Source organism: Scyliorhinus torazame, chromosome 23, assembly GCF_047496885.1.
Source record: "Scyliorhinus torazame isolate Kashiwa2021f chromosome 23, sScyTor2.1, whole genome shotgun sequence".
Lineage (NCBI taxonomy): Eukaryota > Metazoa > Chordata > Chondrichthyes > Carcharhiniformes > Scyliorhinidae > Scyliorhinus > Scyliorhinus torazame.
Window position 1 is genome coordinate 45,269,468 of NC_092729.1, and position 18,095 is coordinate 45,287,562.

General features: G+C 50.2%; 1 long non-coding RNA gene across 2 annotated transcripts in view; it reads left to right on the plus strand.

The window, feature by feature from the left end:
* The window catches only part of LOC140399748 (uncharacterized), a 1,084,547-nt gene extending 1,070,301 nt beyond the window's left edge, over positions 1-14,246 (plus strand). Inside the window, exons 1-4 of one of the 2 annotated variants that reach the window (XR_011937843.1) lie at positions 11,257-11,377; positions 11,542-11,675; positions 12,011-12,117; positions 14,121-14,245. This is a non-coding gene — a long non-coding RNA (uncharacterized lncRNA). Of the gene's footprint in view, positions 1-11,256; positions 11,378-11,541; positions 11,676-12,010; positions 12,118-14,120 lie in introns of those variants that run through there. The other variant, XR_011937842.1, reaches the window with a different exon arrangement.
* The last annotated feature ends 3,849 nt before the right edge of the window (positions 14,247-18,095 follow it).

The following is an 18,095-nucleotide window of genomic DNA, read 5'->3' on the forward strand; positions in this document are numbered from 1 at the left end:
CAGGATGGTTTATATATAGAATAGCAGATACCCGGAAGTGAGTTACAGACTGGAATCTAATCGAGGGGTTCAGGATGGTTTATATATAGAATAACAGATACCCGGGAGTGAGTTACACACTGGAATCTAATCGAGCGGTTCGGCATAGTTTATATATAGAATAACAGATACCCGGGAGTGAGTTACAGACTGGAATCTAATCGAGGGGTTCAGGGTGGTTTATACATAGAATAACAGATACCCGGGAGTGAGTTACAGACTGGAATCTAATCGAGGGGTTCAGGGTGGTTTATATATAGAATAACAGATACCCGGGAGTGAGTTACAGACTGGAATCTAATCGAGGGGTTCAGGGTGGTTTATATATAGAATAACAGATACCCGGGAGTGAGTTACAGACTGGAATCTAATCGAGGGGTTGGGGATGGTTTATCTAGAGAATAACAGATACCCGAGAGTGAGTTACAGACTGGAATCTAATCGAGGGGTTCTGGGTGGTTTATATATAGAATAACAGATACCCGGGAGTGAGTTACAGACTGGAATCTAATCGAGGGGTTCGGGGGGGTTTATATATAGAATAATAGATACCCGGGAGTGAGTTACAGACTGGAATCTAATCGAGGGGTTGGGGATGGTTTATCTAGAGAATAACAGATACCCGAGAGTGAGTTACAGACTGGAATCTAATCGAGGGGTTCGGGGTGGTTTATATATAGAATAACAGATACCCGGGAGTGAGTTACAGACTGGAATCTAATCGAGGGGTTCGGGGTGGTTTATATATAGAATAACAGATACCCGGGAGTGAGTTACAGACTGGAATCTAATCGAGGTGTTTGGGTGGTTTATATATAGAATAACAGATACCCGGAAGTGAGTTACAGACTGGAATCTAATCGAGGGGTTCGGGGTGGTTTATATACAGAATAACAGATATCCAGGAGTGAGTTACAGACTGGAATCTAATCGAGGGATTCGGGGTGGTTTATATATAGAATAACAGATATCCAGGAGGGAGTTACAGACTGGAATCTAATCGAGGGGTTCAGGATCGTTTATATATAGAATAACAGATACCCGGGAGTGAGTTACAGACTGGAATCTAATTGAGGGATTCAGGGTGATTCATATATAGAATAACAGATACCCGGAAGTGAGTTACAGACTGGAATCTAATCGAGGGGTTCAGGATGGTTTATATATAGAATAACAGATACCCGGGAGTGAGTTACACACTGGAATCTAATCGAGCGGTTCGGCATAGTTTATATATAGAATAACAGATACCCGGGAGTGAGTTACAGACTGGAATCTAATCGAGGGGTTCGGGGTGGTTTATATATAGAATAACAGATACCTGGGAGTGAGTTACAGACTGGAATCTAATCGAGGGGTTCGGGGTGGTTTATATATAGAATAACAGATACCCGGGAGTGAGTTACAGACTGGAATCTAATCGAGGGGTTCGGGGTGGTTTATATATAGAATAACAGATACCGGGAGTGAGTTACAGACTGGAATCTAATCGAGGGGTTCAGGATCGTTTATATATAGAATAACAGATACCCGGGAGTGAGTTACAGACTGGAATCTAATTGAGGGATTCAGGGTGATTCATATATAGAATAACAGATACTCGGGAGTGAGTTACAGACTGGAATATAATCGAGGGGTTCAGGATGGTTTATATATAGAATAACAGATACCCGGGAGTGAGTTACACACTGGAATCTAATCGAGGGGTTCGGCATAGTTTATATATAGAATAACAGATACCCGGGAGTGAGTTACAGACTGGAATCTAATCGAGGGGTTCAGGGTGGTTTATATATAGAATAGCAGATACCCGGAAGTGAGTTACAGACTTGAATCTAATCAAGGGGTTCAGGATGGTTTATATATAGAATAACAGATACCCGGGAGTGAGTTACACACTGGAATCTAATCGAGCGGTTCGGCATAGTTTATATATAGAATAACAGATACCCGGGAGTGAGTTACAGACTGGAATCTAATCGAGGGGTTCAGGGTGGTTTATATATAGAATAACAGATACCCGGGAGTGAGTTACAGACTGGAATCTAATCGAGGGGTTCAGGGTGGTTTATATATAGAATAACAGATACCCGGGAGTGAGTTACAGACTGGAATCTAATCGAGGGGTTCAGGGTGGTTTATATATAGAATAACAGATACCCGGGAGTGAGTTACAGACTGGAATCTAATCGAGGGGTTGGGGATGGTTTATCTAGAGAATAACAGATACCCGAGAGTGAGTTACAGACTGGAATCTAATCGAGGGGTTCGGGATGGTTTATCTAGAGAATAACAGATACCCGAGAGTGAGTTACAGACTGGAATCTAATCGAGGGGTTCGGGATGGTTTATATATAGAATAACAGATACCCGAGAGTGAGTTACAGACTGGAATCTAATCGAGGGGTTCGGGATGGTTTATATATAGAATAACAGATACCTGGGAGTGAGTTACAGACTGGAATCTAATCGAGGGGTTCAGGGTGGCTTTGATATAGAATAACAGATACCCGGGAGTGAGTTACAGACTGGAATCTAATCGAGGGGTTCAGGATGGTTTTTATATAGAATAACAGATACCCGGGAGTGAGTTACAGACTGGAATCTAATCAAGGGGTTCAGGGTGGTTTATATATAGAATAACAGACACCCGGGAGTGAGTTACAGACTGGAATCTAATCAAGGGGTTCAGGATCGTTTATATGTAGAATAACAGATACCCGGGAGTGAGTTATAGACTGGAATCTAATCGAGGGGTTCGGGGTGGTGTATATATAGAATAACAGATACCCGGGAGTGAGTGACTGACTGGAATCTAATCGAGGGGATCAGGATCGTTTATATATAGAATAACAGATACCCGGGAGTGAGTTACAGACTGGAATCTAATCGAGGGGTTCGGGGTGGTTTATATATAGAATAACAGATACCCGGGAGGGAGTTACAGACTGGAATCTAATCGAGGTGTTCGGGGTGGTTTATATATAGAATAACAGATACTCGGGAGTGAGTTACAGACTGGAATCTAATCGAGGGGTTCGGGGTGGTTTATATATAGAATAACAGATACCCGGGAGTGAGTTACAGACTGGAATCTAATCGAGGGGTTCGGAGTGGTTTATAAATAGAATAACAGATACCCGGGAGTGAGTTACAGACTGGAATCTAATCGAGGGGTTCAGGGTGGTTTACATATAGAATAACAGATACCCGGGAGTGAGTTACAGACTGGAATCTAATCGAGGGGTTCAGGGTAGTTTATATATAGAATAACAGATACCCGGGAGGGAGTTACAGACTGGAATCTAATCGAGGGGTTCAGGATGGTTTACATATAGAATAACAGATACCCGGGAGTGAGTTACTGACTGGAATCTAATCGAGGGGTTCAGGGTGGTTTACATATCGAATAACAGATACCCGGGAGTGAGTTACTGACTGGAATCTAATCGAGGGGTTCAGGGTGGTTTACATATAGAATAACAGATACCCGGGAGTGAGTTACAGACTGGAATCGATTCGAGGGGTTCAGGATGGTTTATATATAGAATAACAGATTCCCGGGAGTGAGTTACAGACTGGAATCTAATCGAGGGGTTCAGGGTGGTTTACATATAGAATAACAGAGACCCGGGAGTGAGTTACAGACTGGAATCTAATCGAGGGGTTCAGGGTGGTTTATATATAGAATAACAGACACCCGGGAGTGAGTTACAGACTGGAATCTAATCGAGGGGTTCAGGGTGGTTTATATATAGAGTAACAGTTACCCGGGAGTGAGTTACAGACTGGAATCTAATCGTGGTTCGGGGATGTTTATTTAACGAATGAGTGCGTTACAGAGTGGAATCAAATCGAGGGGTTAGATTTAACTCACTCTTACACACTCACTCACTAACACACACTATTGTGCACATAATAACTAACTGACTCTTACACACCCTGACTTACACTCGCTCACTAGTATACTCACTTACTGACGCACACTCACTTACACACTGAAACTCACTTATTCCTACACACTCACTCATTATTACACACTCACTTACTCTCAAACTCTAACTTACAAATTCACACCACTCACTCAGTCTTAAACACACTCACATTCTCTCACACTTAAACACTCACTTGCACACTCACTCACACTCCCTCACTCACTCTTACACATTCCCTCTCACACACACATACTCACTCTTACACACTCACTCACTCATACACACTCACTCATTCATACACTCACTCACTCTTATGTACTCACTCACACGCACTATTACACACACACATGCACACTCACTCACCTACTCACTCATTCTTACACACTAACTCGCTCACACACACAAACTCACTTACACAATCACTCACACTGACACACTCACACACTGACTCGCTCACTCTTACACACAGTCACACTAACACACACTCACTGTTAACAGATACACTGGAGTGTGACACAGTGTGCAATCTAATTGTGGGGTTAGATTTCACTCACTCACACACTTACACACATACTCTTACACACTCGCTCACACTCTTACTCAATCGTGCACTAACACACACGCTCACTCACTAACTCACTCTTACACACCCTGTCTCACACTCGCTCACTATTACACACTGACTCACTCACACTCACCTACACACTCACTCACTCCTACAGGCTCACTCATTAGTACACACTGATTCACACACCCTCACTTACTTTCACACACTCACTCAGTCTTACACACACACACTCTCACACTCACTGTCACACACAGTCACACACTCTTTCTGACACGCCTGTCACTCTGACACAATCACACCCAGATGCTAACACACATCACTCTTGCATACTAACTCACACTCAGTTCGACACACTCACTCACACTCTCACTGTTATACACAGACACACTCTTTCACACTCTATCACCTACTCACTCATTCTTACAGACTAACTCACACACACTCACTCACACACTGAAACTGACTTACACAATCACTCACACCGATATACGTACACACACTGATTCGCTCACTCTTACACACAGCATTACACACTCAGTCACTCTTGACACAGTCACTCACTCAAATATTCACACACAACTAACTCGTTCACACTTGCACACTGACTCAGACACTCGCTTACACAATCACTCACACTCACTCTTATGCACACTCTCACACTCACTCACACACAGTCTGACACACAGTCTGACACACTCAATCACTCTTACTCAATCACTAACTAACACACACTTTCACACACTCACTAACTAACTGTTACACACCCTGACTCACATTCGCTCACGATTACGCTCACTCACACTCACCGAAACATTTAAACAGAGAGCGAAGGACGCACAGAGAGCGAAGGACGCACAGAGAGCCAGGGACGCACAGTGAGCGAAGGACGCACAGAGAGCGAGGGACGCACAGAGAGCGAGGGACGCACAGAGAGCGAGGGACACACAGTGAGCGAATGACACACAGAGCGAGGGACACACACAGAGCGAGGGACAGACAGAGAGTGAGGGACACACAGAGAGCGAGGGACACACACAGAGCGAGGGACACACACAGAGCGAGGGACACACACAGAGCGAGGGACGCACAGAGAGCGAGGGACACACAGAGAGCGCAGAACGCACAGAGAGCGAGGGACACACAGAGAGCGAGGGACACACACAGAGAGCGAGGGACACACAGAGAGTGAGGGACACACAGAGAGCGAGGGACACACAGAGAGCGAGGGACACACAGAGAGTGAGGGACACACAGAGCGAGGGACACACACAGAGCGAGGGACACACACAGAGCGAGGGACACACAGAGAGTGAGGGACACACAGAGAGCGAGGGACACACAGAGAGCGAGGGATACACAGAGAGCGAGGGACACACAGAGAGCGAGGGACACACAGAAGCGAGGGACACACACAGAGCGAGGGACACACAGAGAGTGAGGGACACACAGAGAGCGAGGGACACACAGAGAGCGAGGGATACACAGAGAGCGAGGGACACACAGAGAGCGAGGGACACACAGAAGCGAGGGACACACACAGAGCGAGGGACACACAGAGAGTGAGGGACACACAGAGAGCGAGGGACACAGAGAGCGAGGGATACACAGAGAGCGAGGGACACACAGAGAGCGAGGGACACACAGAGAGCGAGGGACACACAGAGAGCGAGGGACACACAGAGAGCGAGGGACACACAGAAGCGAGGGACACACACAGAGCGAGGGACACACAGAGAGTGAGGGACACACAGAGAGCGAGGGACACACAGAGAGCGAGGGATACACAGAGAGCGAGGGACACACAGAAGCGAGGGACACACACAGAGCGAGGGACACACAGAGAGCGAGGGACACACAGAGAGTGAGGGACACACAGAGAGCGAGGGACACAGAGAGCGAGGGATACACAGAGAGCGAGGGACACACAGAGAGCGAGGGACACACAGAGAGCGAGGGACACACAGAGAGCGAAGGACACACAGAGAGCGAGGGATACACAGAGAGTGAGGGACACACAGAGCGAGGGACACAATGAGCGAGGGTCACAAAGAGCGAGGGACACAGAGCGAGGGACACACACAGAACGAGGGACACACACAGAGCGAAGGACAAACAGAGAGCGAGGGAAACACAGAGAGCGAGGGAAACACAGAGAGCGAGGGACAGACAGAGAGCGAGGGACGCACAGAGAGCGCAGAACGCACAGAGAGCGAGGGACACACAGAGAGCGAGGGACACACACAGAGAGCGAGGGACACACACAGAGAGCGAGGGACACACACAGAGAGTGAGGGACACACAGAGAGTGAGGGACACACAGAGAGCGAGGGACACACAGAGAGCGAGGGATACACAGAGAGCGAGGGACACACAGAGAGCGAGGGACACACAGAGAGCGAGGGACACACAGAGAGCGAGGGATACACAGAGAGTGAGGGACACACAGAGCGAGGGACACAATGAGCGAGGGTCACAAAGAGCGAGGGACACAGAGCGAGGGACACACACAGAACGAGGGACACACACAGAGCGAAGGACAAACAGAGAGCGAGGGAAACACAGAGAGCGAGGGAAACACAGAGAGCGAGGGACAGACAGAGAGCGAGGGACACGCAGAGCGAGGGACGCACACAGAGAGCGACACAAAGAGCGAGGGGTACAGAGAGCGAGGGACACAGACAGCGAGGGACACAAGACAGCGAGGGACACAAGACAGCGAGGGACACACAGAGAGCAAGGACCGCACAGTGAGCGAGGGACACACAGAGCAAGGGACACACACAGAGAGCGAGGGACACACAGAGAGCGACGGACACACAGTGAGCGAGGGAAACACAGAGCGAGGGGCACACAGAGAGCGAGGGGCACACAGAGAACGAGGGACACACAGAGAGCGAGGGACACACAGAGAGCGAGAGACACACAGAGAGCGAGGGACACACAGAGAGCGAGGGACACACACAGTGCGAGGGACGCACAGAGAGCGAGGGACACACACAGAGCGAGGGACACACAGAGCGAGGGACACACAGAGAGCGAGGGACACACAGAGAGCGAGGGACGCACAGAGAGCGAGGGGCACACAGAGAGCGAGGGAGGCACAGAGAGCAAGGGACACACAGAGAGCGAGGGACGCACAGAGAGCGAGGGGCACACAGAGAGCGAGGGACGCACAGAGATCGAGGGACACACAGAGAGCGTGGAACACACAGAGATCGAGGGGCGCACAGAGAGCGAGGGAAACACAGAGAACGAGGGACACACAGAGATTGAGGGACACGCAGAGCGAGGGGCGCACAGATAGAGGGACACAAAGAGCGAGGGTTCAGTGAGCGAGGGACACAGACATAGAGGAACATAGACAGCGAGGGACACAGAGAGCGTGGAACACACAGAGATCGAGGGGCGCACAGAGAGCGAGGGACGCACAGAGAGCGAGGGACACACAGAGATCGAGGGACACAAAGAGAGCGATGGACACACAGAGAGCGAGTGACACACAGAGAGCGAGGGACACACAGAGAGCAAGGGACACACAGAGAGCAAAGGACACGCACAGAGCGTGGGAAACACAGAGATCGAGGGACGCACAGAGAGAGGGACGCACAGAGCCAAGGCACACAGAGAGCGAGGGACACAGAGAGCGAGGGACACACAGAGAGCGAGGGACACACAGAGAGCGAAGGACGCACAGAGAGCGAGGGACACACACAGAGAGCGAGGGACGCTCAGAGAGCTAGGGACACACAAGGAGCGAGGAACACACACAGAGAGTGCGGGACACACAGAGCGCGAGGGACACAGAGAGAGCGAGGGACGCAGAGAGAGCGAGTGGCACACAGAGAGCGAGGGACGCACAGAGAGCGAGGGACGCACAGAGAGCGAGGGACAACAGAGAGCGAGGGACGCACAGAGAGCGAGGGACGCAGAGAGAGCGAGGTACGCACAGAGAGCGAGGGACGCACAGAGAACGAGGGACAAACAGAGAGCGAGGGACACACAGAGAGCGAGGGACACACAGAGAGCGAGGGACACACAGAGCGAGGGACACACAGAGCGAGGGACACACAGAGAGCGAGGGACACACAGAGAGCGAGGGACACACAGAGAGCGAGGGACACACAGAGAGCAAAGGACACACACAGAGCGTGGGACACAAAGAGAACGAGGGACGCACAGAGAGAGGGACGCACAGAGCGAGGGACACAGACCGAGGGACACAGAGATCGAGGGACACACACAGAGAGCGAGGGACACACAGAGAGCGAGGGACACACAGAGAGCGAGGGACACACAGAGAGCGAGGGACACACAGAGAGCGAGGGACACAGAGAGCGAAGGACACACACAGAGAGCGAGGGACACACAGAGAGGGAGGGACACACAGAGAGCGAGGGACACACAGATAGGGAGGGAAACACAGAGAGGGAGGGACACATAGAGCGAGGGGTGCACAGAGAGCGAAGGACACACACAGAGAACGAGGGACACACAGAGAGCGAGGGACACACAGAGAGCGAAGGACGCACAGAGAGCGAGGGACACAGAGAGGGCGAGGGACACAGAGAGCGAGGGGTGCACAGAGAGCGAGGGACACACACAGAGAGCGAGGGACGCACAGAGAGCGAGGGACACACAAGGAGCGATGAACACACACAGAGAGTGAGGGACACACAGAGCGCGAGGGACACAGAGAGTGAGGGGTGCACAGAGAGCGAGGGACACGCACAGATCGAGGAACACTCAGAGAGCGAGGGACGCAGAGAGAGCGAGGGACGCACAGAGAGCGAGGGACGCACAGAGAGCGAGGGACACACAGAGAGCGAGGGACACACAGAACGAGGGACACACAGAGAGCGAGGGACACACAGAGAGCGAGGGACGCACAGAGAGCGAGGGACACACAGAACGAGGGACACACAGAGAGCGAGGGACACATAGAGAGCGAGTGGCGCACAGAGAGCGAGGGACGCACAGAGAGCGAGGGACGCACAGAGAGCGAGGGACACACAGAGAGCGAGGGACACACAGAGAGCGAGGGACACACAGAGAGCGAGGGACGCACAGAGAGCGAGGGACGCACAGAGAACGAGGGACACACAGAGAGCGAGGGACACACCGAGAGCGAGGGACACACCGAGAGCGAGGAACACACAGAGAGCGAGTGACACACAGAGATCGAGGGACGCACAGAGAGCGAGGGACACACACAGAGAGCGAGGGACACACAGAGAGCGAGGGACACACACACAGAGCGAGGGACGCACAGAAAGCGAGGGTCGCACAGAGAGCGAGGGACGCACAGAGAGTGAGGGGTACACAGAGTGAGGGGTACACAGAGAGCGAGGGACACAGCGAGAGCGAGGGACACAGCGACACCGAGGGACACAGCGAGAGCGAGGGACACAGCGAGAGCGACGACACAGCGAGAGCGAGGGACACAGTGAGAGAAGGAGAGAGAGAGATTGAGTGATAGAAAGTGAGAGAGATGTACACAGTGAGAGAGAGTGGGACAAAGAGAGAGAGGGATAGAGATAGAGGGACAGGGAGAGAGGGGGACAGAGAGAGGGGGATACATTAATGGAGAGGCGACTGAGAGAGTGACAGAGAGAGAAAGAGGTAGACAGTGAAAGAGAGGGATAGAGCGAGAGGACACTTTGAGAGCAACAGGATGAGAGGGATACAGTGAGGGACAGAGAGAGGTGGGCACACGGAGAGAGTGAGGGACACACACAGAGAAAGAGGTACACAGCGGGTCAGGATCTGAGGTTTCGGGGACGTGAGTGGGTCAGGATGTGAGGGTTAGGGGACATGAGGGTGTGATGGTGTGAGGGTGCCAGGACGTGAGGCAGTCAGGACATTAGGGTTATCAAACTGACCGTTTTCATTCAATCCAAATTGTTTCTTTATAAATTCTAATCTCAGGAATTAACATCAGAAGATTTCAGTGAAAAATCTGCCTGTGAACAAGTAAAATATGAAGTGAAACTTTGCAATGAGCTTTGTTTGTCTGGCCAGGAATCTTCTCTCTAAATGGAAGCAGGAATGAAGTTGTGTTTAACTCACATTCTGTGATTTCTTGCTGGTTTTTACTCATTCTATGGAAAGCCTTCCTAAAGCGACAGATGAATGGTTATTCCCAACATGTCAGAAATTCAGAGGGAATAAATGTTAAACAAAGACAGAAATAAGGACAGGACATTGTGAATCTGTGGCTGTCTGCTGAATTAACATAACCATAGACAGGACAAGTGTTACCTTTGCAGACCCAGGAAACACACCGAGGGGGACATTCCTGACAGAAAGTCGGGGGTGGGGACTGCACACAGGTCACTGAAGAGATCTCTAGTCCAAACTGTTTCTAATCATTTCCCAATTCTATTTTAAATTATGATTCAATCCTATTGGGAGGGGAGTGAGTGAGAGAGAGATGTGGCAGATGCAGTATAACATGGATAAATGTGAGGTTATGCACTTGGGTAGAAAAAATAAGAACGTCCCTGTCTAATAATTACATTTAATCCAATTTTTTCCGGCCTGCTCAGTGAACAACACTGGTGTGGGGAAGGCCAAGGTTTAGCTGAAGTCACATTCTGTGTGTGTGGGGCTGAGCAGCAAGGAGATCAGCATCTCTTGTCACTCATTTACATGTCAATAGAGAGCTGTCCTCTGAGACAGACATTCCACACATGGCAGAGACGAGGGGTGGAGTCTGCTCACAGCTCACTGAGGATATATCTGTGTCTGAGGCACTTCAGTTCTCAAACCAAAAACCCACGACACTGAAAACATTACCCCTCTGCTTCAGTGTGTGTGTGTGTGTGTGTGTCGCTGGGTGTGTCAATCTCTCTGTTTTGAGCTGTGCATTTTGGTTGTTGACATGTTGCTGATTGGCTGGAGATTGGAAATGTTGGACTCCTGTTGTGCTGTTTTGTATTTTTTTTTTAAATGTCCCTGTTATTGTCTTTATAACCAATTTTATCTCCTTTTTTTCTCCAGAGGCATTTTTATTTGGAAAACTGGAAGGAGGTCGGGAATCCTGTGAGGAGGACGAGGGAGTGTGAATTCTTCCCGAGGGAGCGCTGGCTGAGGCCTGTTCCGCAGGCTTCACCCGGGTTATTACCCTGACTGAGGTTTAATTTTAATATTGGAGGGATCAAAGAGAGTGAGGGAGGGAGACATAAATATGTATAAGAGGTACAGAGAGACAGCAAGAAACACAAGAGAAGGGGATTTTCACAGTAACTTCATTGCAGTATTAATGTAAGCCTAATTGTGATAATAAAAAGATTTTGAGTATTAATTGTCTCTCAATCTTTTTTAACCTCTGGTTGAAAGCTGTGACTTATTTGTATTCGGATGTTGCTGAGGAGTTGTAAAACTGAAAAGGGGACCCTGGGCTCTCGCTGTATTAAATAGTTTCAATCTTTTCCAGTGGTTTAGTTAATTTTCTCCCTCTTTTTCCCAGGAATTTGAATTTTGAAAGACTGTAATGTGAGCAGGAATCTTTGGACAAAGGCTATTCTCCAAAGGACAAGTGGATGGACTGAGGCCTACTCCACAGGCCGCACTCACGTGAGTTGTCTCTTTATTGCCTCCCCGGCTTTGCACTAAGACACAAACACATTAAACCTTTGGTTGTCGGCAAAGAGTAAAATACAAATCTGGAATATGAAGCTGTCTAATTTTGTTCCAAAATGACAGGGGTTATATTAATTCTGAGCATCCCAGGGGTGGGGGGTGGGGGGGTTGCCAGGGGTGGGGGGGGGGGGCGCGGGGGGCATTTCACTGTTTCAGCCAATCTCTGAAATCTGGTAGAGAGAGCGAGAGAAATCTCAGATCAGAAACGCTGAACTCAATTTTGAAAGTGGTCATCATTTGTTGGGCTCTCCCTGTGCACAGGTTGCCTGCAGAATTCACAAAATTAACGATAGTGGGGTCACTTTTAAAATGAATCCATTGACTGTAAAGTAATCTCGATTGCCCGGAATTAAAGTCCCTTAACTTGAAGCGGGTATAATTCTGGAATGAAGCCTGTGTTTTAGGCCGAGACACAAGTTTTTTTTTTAGAAAATACAGCACAGAACAGGCCCTTCGGCCCACGATGTTGTGCCGAACCTTTGTCCTAGATTAATCATAGATTATCATTAAATTTACAGTGCAGAAGGAGGCCATTCGGCACTTTGAGTCTGCACCGGCTCTTGGAAAGAGCACCCTACCCAAGGTCAACACCTCCACCCAACACAAAGGGCAATTTTGGACACTAAGGGCAATTTTTCATGGCCAATCCACCTAACCTGCACATCTTTGGACTGTGGGAGGAAACCGGAGCACCCAGAGGAAACCCACGCAGACACGGGGAGGATGTGCAGACTCCGCACAGACAGTGATCCAAGCCGGAATCGAACCTGGGACACTGGAGCTGTGAAGCAATTGTGCTATCCACAATGCTACCGTGCTGCCCTTAAGAACAAATAAATCTACACTATATCATTTAACCGTAATCCATGTAACTATCCAATAGCTGCTTGAAGGTCCCGAATGTTTCCGATTCAACTACTTCCACAGGCAGTGGATTTCATGCCCCCACTACTCTCTGGGTAAAGAACCTACCTCTGACATCCCTCCTATATCTTCCACCTTTCACCTTAAATTTATGTCCCCTTGTAATGGTTTGTTCCACCCGGGGGAAAAGTCTCTGACTGTCTACTCTTATCTATTCCCCTGATCATCTTATAAACCTCTACCAAGTCGCCCCTCATCCTTCTCCATTCTAATGAGAAAAGGCCTAGCACCCTCAACCTTTCCTCGTAAGACCTACTCTCCATTCCAGGCAACATCCTGGTAAAGTATGAGGGTGAAATTAAATTTGCAGGAGGTCATTTGAATTCAGTTTGCTGTGGTTATGAATGTTGGATTCCTGTGTGTGACCCTGTCTCTCTTTCTTTCTCCTTCCCAACTATTAGAATGAGAGTGAGAAAGAGAGAGAGAGTACAGAAAGAGTGTGGGGCTGGGGGGTAATGGAGATTAGAGAGAGGGAGAGGAGAAAGAAAGAGAGGGTGGAGGGAGAGGGAGGTCGTGAAAAAGAGAGGCTTTCTCTCCCTTTCTGTCTTCTTTCCATTCTTGCCTCTCTCTCTCTCTCTGTCTCCCCTGCTTTCTGCCTCTATCTGTCCATTTCTCTCCAGCTTTTTAGTGTCTCTTTAAACCTTTAATCGAAGAAAACCACCCCACAAACTGCAATGGGGAGTCTCATCACATCTTAATGGGGCTAACCTGATTAGGGAAATAAATAGAAATAAATGCTGGGAGGGTGATGAGGGATAACGAGGGAGACAGAAATATGAATGAGAGGGATAGAGAGACCGAATGAGATAGCGAGAGAGAGAGAGAAAGAGAAACACAAGGGAAGCGGGAACTATCTCTCAATCATTTTTATTCTGTGGTTTATAACTGAGATTATTGCAGGTGGATGTTGCTGAGAGTGTGTGTAACTGAGAGGGGGAATCTTGGCCTCTTGCTGTGCTACAAGTTTAAACATTTTCCTGCGTTTTAGTTAATTTTCTCCCTCTTTTTCCCAGGAATTTGAACTTTGAAGACTGCAATGCGACCAGGAATGTTTGGACAAAGGCTATTCTCCAGAGGACAAGTGGATGGACTGAGGCCTACTCCACAGGCCGCACTCACGTGAGTTGTCTCTTTATTGCTGCCCCGGCCTTGCACTTAGACACAAACACATTAACCCTTTGGTGGGCGGCAAAGAGTAAAATACAAATCTGGCATATGAAGCTGTCTAATTTTGTTCCAAAATAACAGGGGTTATATTAATTCTGATCGTCTCGGGTATTTGTGGTGGGGTAGGGGGTAGGGGGCGGGGGGGGTGGGGGGGGGGATTTCACGGTTTCAGCCACTCTCTGCAACCTGGTAGCAAATGTAAACGACACTCAACACTGCCGACTGCACCTTCTGGGATCTTTGTGTGCCAATGGATTTTGTTTTAGAAAGGTTTTTCTTCATTTTAAGAGGCAGTTTAACTCTTTCAGAAACTGAAGGGACTTCTCCAGGGATGTTCCAATCCACACATGACACGGCGGTGGGGGTGGGGTTGTTAGGTGCAGTGGGGAATGGGGCACCCAGCAGGAGTGAGGGGGGGGGGGGGGAGGAAGGACAGTGTCCCATCGGTTAGGTCCAGATAGCTGCCGCTGTGGGATCTTGCTGTTCACTCAGCAACAGTGACCACAACTCTTACAATAAAATAGCTCTCCCAGTGTTTGCGTGGGTTTCGCCCCCACAACCCAAAGATGTGCAGGCTCGGGGGACTGGCCACGCGGAATTGTCCCTGAATTGGAAAAAATGAATTGGGCACTCTAAATTTATAAAAATAAATAAATAAATCTACAGTCCCTACTTCTTTAAAAAAAACAATGAAATAGCTCACAGACTGCAAAGTGGGTTTGAAGGTCTCGAATGTTAAAGTTTTAAACTTGAGTGGTTGCGAACGAGGGAGTTAATGAACCCTTCCTGCTGCACTGACGGGATATTCAGCCAGATCTCATAGCCGCTGAGAGAGAAATCCACCATCAGAAACTCGGAACTCAATTTGGAAAGTGTCACCATTTTGGGGATCTCCCCGTGCACAAGTTGCCTGCAGAATTCCGGAAATGAAACAACAGTGGGGTCACTTTAATAATGAATCCATCGACTGTAAAGTAATCTCGAATTATAGTCCCTTAACTTGAAGCGGGGATAATTCTGGAATAAAGCCTGTGTTTTAGGCCGAGATTTAAATGTGAGGGTGAAATGAAATTGACAGGGGGCCATTTGAATTCAGTTTGCTGTGGTAGTGATTGTTCGATTCCTGTGTGTGACCCTCTCAGTCTCTCCATCCCTCTCAGTCTCTCACCCTCTCAGTCTCTCTCACCCTCTCAGCCTCTCTCTCCCTCTCAGTCTCTCACCCTCTCAGTCTCTCTCACCCTCTCAGCCTCTCTCTCCCTCTCAGTCTCTCTCACCCTCTCAGTCTCTCTCCCTCTCAGTCTCTCCATCCCTCTCAGTCTCTCACCCTCTCAGTCTCTCTCACCCTCTCAGTCTCTCTCTCCCTCTCAGTCTCTCTCCCTCTCAATCTCTCACCCTCTCTCTCCCTCTCAGTCTCTCTCCCTCTCAGTCTCTCACCCTCTCAGTCTCTCCCTCTCTCTCAGTCTCTCCCTCTCTCTCTCTCTCTTCCTCTCAGTCTCTCCCCCTCTCAGCCTCTCCCTCCCTCTCAATCTCTCACCCTCTCAGTCTCTCTCCCTCTCAGTCTCTCTCTCTCCCTCTCAGTCTCTCCCCCTCTCAGCCTCTCCCTCTCAGTCTCTCCCTCCCTCTCAGTCTCTCCCCCTCTCTCCCTCTCAGTCTCTCCCTCTCAGTCTCTCCCTCTCAGTCTCTCTCCCTCTCAGCCTCTCTCTCCCTCTCAGTCTCCCTCACCCTCTCAGTCTCCCTCACCCTCTCAGCCTCTCTCTCCATCTCAGCCTCTCTCACCCTCTCAATCTCTCTCCCTCTCAGTCTCTCTCTCCCTCTCAGTCTCTCTCTCCTTCTCAGTCTCTCACCCTCAGTCTCTCACCCTCTCAGTCTCTCACCCTCTCTCTCCCTCTCAGTCTCTCTCCCTCTCAATCTCTCACCCTCTCAGTCTCTCCCTCCCTCTCAGTCTCTCCCTCTCTCTCTCTCTCCCTCTCAGTCTCTCCCCCTCTCAGCCTCTCCCTCCCTCTCAATCTCTCACCCTCTCAGTCTCTCTCCCTCTCAGTCTCTCTCTCCCTCTCAGTCTCTCCCCCTCTCAGCCTCTCCCTCCCTCTGAACCTCTCACCCTCTCAGTCTCTCCCTCCCTCTCAGTCTCTCCCTCTCTCTCTCTCTCCCTCTCAGTCTCTCACCCTCTCAGTCTCTCCCTCTCAGTCTCTCTCCCTCTCAGCCTCTCTCTCCCTCTCAGCCTCTCTCTCCCTCTCAGTCTCCCTCACCCTCTCAGCCTCTCTCTCCCTCTCAGCCTCTCTCACCTTCTCAATCTCTCTCCCTCAGTCTCTCTCTCCCTCTCAGTCTCTCTTCCTCTCAGCCTCTCTCGCCCTCTCAGTCTCCCTCACCCTCTCAGTCTCCCTCACCCTCTCAGCCTCTCTCTCCATCTCAGCCTCTCTCACCCTCTCAATCTCTCTCCCTCTCAGTCTCTCTCTCCCTCTCAGTCTCTCTCTCCCTCTCAGTCTCTCACCCTCTCAGTCTCTCACCCTCTCTCTCCCTCTCAGTCTCTCTCCCTCTCAATCTCTCACCCTCTCAGTCTCTCCCTCACTCTCAATCTCTCCCTCCCTCTCAGTCTCTCCCCCTCTCAGTCTCTCCCTCCCTCTCAATCTCTCACCTTCTCAGTCTCTCTCCCTCTCAGTCTCTCTCTCTCCCTCTCAGTCTCTCCCCCTCTCAGCCTCTCCCTCCCTCTGAATCTCTCACATTCTCAGTCTCTCCATCCCTCTCAGTCTCTCCCGCTCTCTCTCTCAGTCTCTCACCCTCTCAGTCTCTCCCTCTCAGTCTCTCTCCCTCTCAGCCTCTCTCTCCCTCTCAGCCTCTCTCTCCCTCTCAGCCTCTCTCACCCTCTCAATCTCTCTCCCTCTCAGTCTATCTCTCCCTCTCAGTCTCTCTTCCTCTCAGCCTCTCTCTCCCTCGCAGTCTCCCTCACCTCTCAGCCTCTCTCTCCCTCTCAGTCTCTCTCAGTCTCTCCTCCCTCTCAATCTCTCTCCCTCTCAATCTCTCTCTCCCTCTCAATCTCTCTCCCTCTCAGCCTCTCTCTCCCTCTCAGTCTCGCTCCCTCTCAGCCTCTCTCCCTCTCAGTCTCTCGCCCTCTCAGTCTCTCTCTCCCTCTCAGTCTCTCTCCCTCTCAGCCACTCTCTCCCTCTCAGCCTCTCTCCCTCTCAGTCTCTCTCACTCTCAGCCTCACCCTCTCAGTCTCACCCTCTCAGTCGCTCTCACCCTCTCAATCTCTCTCCCTCTCAGTCTCCCACCCTCTCAGTCTCTCACCCTCAGTCTCTCACCCTCTCAGTCTCTCTCCCTCTCAGCCTCTCTCTCCCTCTCAGCCTCTCTCTCCCTCTCAGCCTCTCTCCCTCTCAGTCTCTCTCTCCCTCTCAGCCTCTCTCCCTCTCAGCCTCTCTCTCCCCTCAGTCTTTCACCCTCTCTCCCTCTCAGCCTCTCTCTCCCTCGCAGTCTCTCTCCCTCTCAGCCTCTCTCCCTCTCAGCCTCTCAGTCTCTCTCCCTCTCAGTCTCTCTCCCTCTCAGTCTCTCTCTCCCTCTCAGTCTCTCTCACCCTCTCAGCCTCTCTCCCTCTCAGTCTCTCTCTCCCCCTCAGTCTCTCTCAGTCTCTCTCTCCCTCTCAGTCTCTCTCTCCCTCTCAGTCACTCTCCCTCTCAGTCTCTCTCTCCCTCTCAGCCTCTCTCCCTCTCAGTCTCTCTCTCCCTCTCAGCCTCTCTCCCTCTCAGTCTCTCTCCCTCTCAGTCTCTCTCCCTCTCAGTCTCTCTCCCTCTCAGTCTCTCTCCCTCTCAGTCTCTCTCCCGCTCAGTCTC